Consider the following 7,324-nt stretch of genomic DNA (forward strand, 5'->3'; position numbering starts at 1 on the left):
AGAAAAGGGGTGGGTGACCACCAGATGGAATAGTAGGAGCAGGCAGGTAGTGCAGGAGTCCCCTGTGGCCATCCCACTCTCAAACAGATACACCGCTTTGGTTACTGTTGGTGGGAAGACCTCCCAGGGGAAAAGAGCAACAGCGCGGTCCGTGGCACCACGGAGGGCTCTGCTGCACAGCAGGGGAGGAAAAGGGGTGGAAGAGCGATTGTGATAGGGGATTCTATCATAAGGGGTGCAGATAGGCGTTTCTGTGGCCGCAAACGAGACTCCAGGATGGTATGTTGCCTCCCTAATACTAGGGTCAAGGATGTTTCGGAGCAGCTGCCGGAAATTCTGAAAGGGGAGGGTGTGCAGCCAGAGATCGTGGTCCATATTGGTACGAACGACATAGGCAGGAAGAGAGATGAGGTTCTGCAAAGTGAATATAGGGAGTTAGGCAGAAGGTTAAAGAGCAGGACCTCGAGTGTTGTAATCTCAGGATTACTCCCTGTGACACGTGCTAGTGCGGGTAGGAATAGGAGGATTAGGCAAATGAATGCGTTGCTGAAGACTGGCGAAGGCGGGAGGGCTTCAGGTTCTTGGATCATTGGGATCTCTTCTGGTGCAGAGGTGACCTGTACAAGAGGGACGGGTTGCATCTGAACTGGAAGGGGACCAATATCCTTGTTGGGAGATTTTATAGTAATACACGGAAGGGTTTAAACTAGTCTTGCAGCGGGGGTGGGACCCAAAGTATTAGTCTCTCCAATGAGATAGTTGAGGCAAATGGAGAGGTGAAAGCAAGCAAGTCCAGTAGGCAGGCCATGCAGGGGCAGGACAGGGAGCGTGGAAGGTCTGGTAGGCTAAACTGCATTTACTTTAATGCAAGTATACTTGCAGGTAAGGCAGATGAACTCAGAGCATGGATCGGTACATGGGATTGTGATATTGTAGCTATTACGAAACGTGGTTGAGGGATGGGCAGGACTGGCAGCTCAATGTTCTGGGGTACCGATCCTTCCGGCGTGACAGAGGTGGAGGTAAAAGAGGAGGGGGAGTTGCATTATTGATAAGGGAGGACAGCAGTACTTAGAAAGGATATCCCGGGGTGAATGTCCAGTGAGGCCATACTGGTAGAACTGAGAAATAAGAAAGGGGTGATCATTTTGATGGGATTATACTATAGGCCCCCCAATAGTCAGAGGGAAGTGGAGGAGCATATATGTAGGGAAATCACAGATAGGTATAGGAATTATAGGGTTGTAATAGTAGGTGATTTTAACTTCCCTAATATTGACTGGGACTGCCTTAGTGCTAAGGGATCAGATGGGGAAGAATTTGTTAAGTGAATCCAGGATAGTTTTCTGAAGCAGTACGTGGATGGCCCGACCAGAGAAGGGGCTACACTCGACCTCCTCTTAGGAAATGAGGATGGGCAGGTGGTTGATGTGTCAGTGGGGGAGCACTTTGGGACCAGTGACCATAACTCTATTAGCTTCAAGATAGTTATGAAAAAGAATAGGACTGGTCCTCAGGTTGAAGTCCTAAATTGGGGGAAGGCTAATTTCCATGGCATCAGACTGGAACTCTCAAAAGTTGAATGGGAGAGGCTGTTTAAAGGTAAAGGGACGTCTGGCAAGTGGGAGGCTTTTAAAAGTGAGATAGGAATAGTTCAGGTCCAGCATATTCCTGTTAGATGGAAGGGCAAGGCTGGCAAGTTTAGGGAACCTTGGTTGACGAGGGATATTGAGGGTCTGGTCAGGACAAAGAAGGAGGCATCCGTCAGGTATCGGCAGCTGGGATAGAGCGAGTCCCTCGAGAAGTATAGGGGATGTAGGAGTACACTTAAGAAGGAAATTAGGAGGGCGAAAAGGGGCCATGTGATTTCCCTGGCAGATAAGATAAAGGAGAATCCTAAAAGATTCTATAAGTATATTAAGTGTAAAAGGGTAGCGAGGGAGAGAGTAGGTCCCCTTAAGGATCAGTGTGGCAATCTATGTGTGAAGCCACGCGAAATGGGCGAGGTCTTAAATGAATATTTCTCGTCTTTATTTACCGTGGAGAAGGTCATGGAAGCTAGTGAGTTCAAGGGAGGGAACAGCGATATCCTGCAGCATATCAACATTACAAAGGAGGAGGTGTTGGAGGTTTTGAAGCGCATTAATGTGGATAAATCCCCAGGGCCTGATCAGATGTATCCTAGGATGCTATGGGAAGCAAGGGAGGAGATTGCTGGGGCGCTGGCAGAGATTTTTGTATCATCGTTAGCCACGGGTGAGGTACCGGAAGACTGGAGGATAGCTAATTTGTTAATTAATAAACTAAATAACAAATCATGACGCCTCGTTCTCTTCTGAACTCTGGCGGAGACAAGCCTACCTTGTCCAATCTTTCCTCGTAAGACAGCCCACCCATTCCATGTATTAGTCCAGTAAACTTCCTCTGTACTACCTCCAATGCATTTACATCCTTCCGCAAATAAAGAGACCAGTACTGTACTCAGTACTGCAGAAGAGGTCTCACCAATGTCCTGTATAGCTGAAGCATAACCTCCCTACTATTGTATTCAATTCCCATGGTGATAAATGATAACATTCTATTAGCTTTCCTAATTACGTGCTGGACCTGCATAATAGCCTTTTGCAATTCAAGCCCTCGGACACCCATATCCCTTGCATCTCAGAGCTCTGCAATCTCTCACCTTTTAGATAATATGCTTTTTTATTCTTCCTGCCATAGCGGACAATTTCCCACTTTTGCACATTATACTCCATTTGCCAGGTCTTTGCCCAATCACTTAACCTATCTATATCCCTTTGTAGCCCCCTTATGTCCTCTTCACAACCTACTTTCCTACCGATCTTTGTGATCAGCAAATTTAGCAACAAAACCTTCGGTCCCTTCATCTAAGTCATTTATATAAATTGTAAAAAGTTGAGGCCCCAGCACAGATCCCTGTGGCACACCACTCGTTACTTCTTGCCAACCAGAAAATGGCCCATTTATGCTGACTCTCTGTTTCCTGTCAGCTAGCCAATCTTCTATCCATGCCAATATGTTACCCCCGACACCATGAGCTTTTATTTTCTGCAATAACCTTTGATATGGCACCTTATCCTTCTGGAAATCGAAATACAATACATCCACTGGTTCCCCTTTATCCACAGCACATGTAACTCCCTCAAAGAACTCCAATAAATTGGTTAAACATGATTTCCCTTTCAAAAAACCATGTTGACTCTGCCTGATTACCTTATTTTTTTCTAAATGCCCTGCTATAACATCCTCTGAAATAGCTACAAACATTTTCCCGAAGACAAATGTTAAGCTAACTGGCCTGTCGTTTCCTGCTTTCTGTCTCCCTCCCTTTTTGAATAAATGAGTTACATTCACTCTTTTCCAATCTAACGGAATCTTCCCGAATCTAGGGAATTTTGGAATATTAAAACCAGCGCATCAACTATCTCACTAGCCAGTTCTGGACCTGGCGACTTGTCAACCCGTAGCTCCAACAATTTGTTTAGTACCACTTCCCTCGTGATTGTAATTTTCTTGAGTTCATCCATCCCTTCAATTTCCTGATATACGGCTAATACTGGGATGTTATTTGTGTACTCAATAGTGAAGACCGATGCAAAGTATCTGTTCAATTCATCTGCCATCTCTTAATTATCCATTATTAATTCCCCAGACACACTTTCTATAGGACCAACAGTCGCTTTGTTAACTCTTTTCTTTTTAAAATATCTATCGAAACTCTAACAGGTAGTCTTGAAATTTCTTGCGAGCTTTCTCTCAGACTCTAATTTTACCTTCCTTATCAATATTTTAGTAATTCTTTGCTTTTTTTAAATATTCTGTCCAATCTTCTGACCTGCCTCCCATCTTTGCACAATTATAGGCTTTTTCTTTAAGTTTGATAGTATCTTTAACTGTTTTCGTGAACCATGGATGGTGAGTCCCACCTTTGGAACTTTTCTTTCTCGTTGAAATGTATCTATTCTGTGTATTCTGAAATATCCCCTTAAATGGCTGCCACTGCATCTCTATTGACTTATCCCTTAACCTAATTTGCCAGTTCACTTTACCTAGCTCTGCTTTCATGACCTTATAATTGCCCTTATTTAAATTTGAAATACTAGTCTGGGACCCACTCTCCTCTCCCTCAAACGGAATGTAAAATTCAATCATATTATAATCGCTACTACGGAGGGGCACCTTAACTATGAGGTCATTAATTAATCCTATCTCGTTGCACAATGCCAGGTCTAGTATAGCCTGCTCTCTGGTTGGCTCCAGAATGTATTGTTCCAAGAAATTATCCCCAAAACATATTATGTACTCCTCATCTAGGCTACCTCTGCCCATCTGAATTTTCCAGTCGATATGTAGATTAAAATCCCCCATAATTATCACTGTACCTTTCTGACAAGCTGCCATTATTTCTTCCTTTATATCCCATCCGACAGTGTGGTTAATGTTCGGTGGCCTGTACACCACTCCCACAAGTGACTTCTTGCCTTTATGGTTTCTCATTTGTACCCAAACTGCTTCTACATCGTGATCTCCTGAACTTAGGTCATCCCTCTCTATTACGCTAATACCATTATTAATTAACAGAGCTACCCCGCCACCTTTTCTTCGCTTCCTGTCCTTCCAAAATGCCATGTCACCTCCAATATTCACATCCCAATCTATGTCGCCCTGCAGCCATGTCTCTGCAATGACTATCAGATCGGAGTTATTTATTCTATTTGTGCTCTCAGTTCATCTGTTTTGTTTCGAATGCTCCATGCATTCAGATACAGAGCATTTAGTTTTGTACTTTTATTATTTTTGTCACCTCTAGCCTTATCTGTCGAATTACTCTTAGATTTGTACATTCTGTCCCTTCCTGTCTCGGTCTCTTTATCATTTCCCATATTTATACCTTTCTCTCTTGCCTTGTCTCTCCTCCTTGATTCACCATATCTTCCCAAATTTGATCCCTTGCCCCCACTATTCAGTTTAAAACCGTCTCTAATTCTCTAGTTATTTGGCTCGCTAGAACACCGGCACCAGCACGGTTCAGTTGCAGACCGTCCCAACGGTACAGCCACCACTTTCCCCAGTACTGGTGCCAATGCCCCACGAACCAGAACCCACTACTACCACACCAGTCTTTCAGCCGCACATTACTTTCTCTAATCTTATTTGTCCTATGCCAATTTGCACATGGCTCAGGTAATAATCCAGAGATGATTAACTTTGAGGTTCTGCTTCTTAATTTGCTGCCTAGTTCCTCATAATGACTTTGCAGAACCTCTATCCTTGTCCTGCCTATGTCGTTGGTACCGACATGGACCACGACGACTGGATCCTCCCCCTCCCATTGTATGTTTCACTCCAGCCCTGAGCAGATGTCCTGAATCCTGGCACCGGCAGGCAACACAGCCGTCTGTACTCTTGCTCTTTGCTGCAGAGAACAGAGTCAATCCACCTTACTATACTGTCCCCTACTACCACTACATTCCTTTTTTCTCCCTCTTTGAGACACAAACACGTACTGCAGACGTGTTTGCCCTGGATCACACTGCCATCCAGGAGCTCCCACATGCTGCAGCTGTGACACATCACCTGTCCTGTCATCCTTAACGTGTTTCAATTAACTACTTAAATATTTTATTCAATTATTCATTTTACTGCATATTTTATTAAACTTACCACTAGTTTGTTTACTATTTTAAACGTTAGAACGAAAATGAACCTCAATCACTTACCAGATGTGCATCAAGCAGGTCGGTTCTTCCAAACCAATCAACTTCCTGCTTGCGTGTGATGTCACAGCTTACCAGATCCTCAGCAAACAGCTCCTTCCACTGCACCGAAGAAAGAACCAAATCATGGATGCTCACCCCAGCGGCTCTCTGATTCCCGGCTCTCACTCTCCATTGTGACGTCACTCCTCGATTTTTTTTAACCCTGCTCTGCTCCTCTCTCTCTCTCTGGGAGTCTGTGCTTTTGGCGCATTTCTTCATTTGTTGTTCCGTTGTGCTCCTCTGTTTCTGGTCCAAAAATCTGACTCTGGCGGGACTTGAACCCACAACGTTTGGATATTTTCTCAATCTTTATTTCCAATTCCAACACGCAATCCGTTGCGCCACAGCGGCTCTCACATTTTTCCTAACATCACTAAAGCCTTTGATCTTGTCAGCAGAGACGGACTCTTCAAACTGCAATGGAACATCGGCTGCCCTCCTGACCTCTTGGGCATCATCTCTTCTTTCCACGAGAACATGCACAGTTCCATCAGTTACAATGGAGCAACATCAGACGCTTTCAAGATCAGCAGTGGGGTAAAGCAGGGCTGCACGCTGGCGCCAACTCTCTGAGGAACAGAGGAACATAGGAGTAAGACATTCAGCCCGTCGAGCCTGCTCTGCCATTCAATTCGATCATGGCTGATCATCTACCTCAAAGCCCCTTTCCCGTGCTATCCCCATATCCCTTGATGTCATGAGTATCAAGATTTCTATCAATTTCTGTCTTGAACATGCTCAATGATTGAGCTGCCACAGCCCTCTGGGGCTCAGTATTCCAATAATTCACCACCGTCTGAGTGAAGAAATTCCACCCATCTCAGTTTTAAATGGCCTACTCCTTATTCTGAGACGATGTCCTTTGGTTTTAGACTCAGCAACCAGGGCAAACATCCTGTCTACATCCACACTGTCACGCCCTGTAAGAATTTTGTCAGTTTCAATCAGATCACCTCTCATTCTTCGAAACTTTAAGGAATACAGGCCCAGTTTCCTCAAATGACAATCCCACCATCCAGGGATTAGTCTGGTGACATAAAAACAAGAAATGCTGGAACCACTCAGCAGGTCTGGCAGCATCTGTGAAAAGAGAAGCAGAGTTAACGTTTCAGGTCAGTGACCCTTCTTCAGAACTGACATATATTAGAAAAGTCACAGGTTATAAGCAAGTGAGGTGGGGGTGGGGCAAGAGATAACAAAGGAGAAGGTGTAGATTGGACAAGGCCACATAGCTGACCAAAAGGTCACACAGCAAAGGCAAACAAAATGTTAATGGTGTGTTGAAAGACAAAGCATTAGTACAGATTAGGTGTTAACGGACTGAATATTGAACAGCAGCAAGTACAAACCTGAAAAAAAAAACAATAGGTAAGCAAACTGAACAAACTGAGATGAAATGAAATAAATGCAAAAAAAAAGATTAGTCTGTTGACCCTCTGTTTCACTCCCTCTTTGGCAAGTATATCCTTCATAAGATGAGGAGACTAAACTGTACACAATACTCCAGTGCGGATTCACCAAGGCTCTATACAATTGCAGCAAGA

The sequence above is a fragment of the Heterodontus francisci genome, unplaced genomic scaffold, assembly GCF_036365525.1.
Source record: "Heterodontus francisci isolate sHetFra1 unplaced genomic scaffold, sHetFra1.hap1 HAP1_SCAFFOLD_91, whole genome shotgun sequence".
Lineage (NCBI taxonomy): Eukaryota > Metazoa > Chordata > Chondrichthyes > Heterodontiformes > Heterodontidae > Heterodontus > Heterodontus francisci.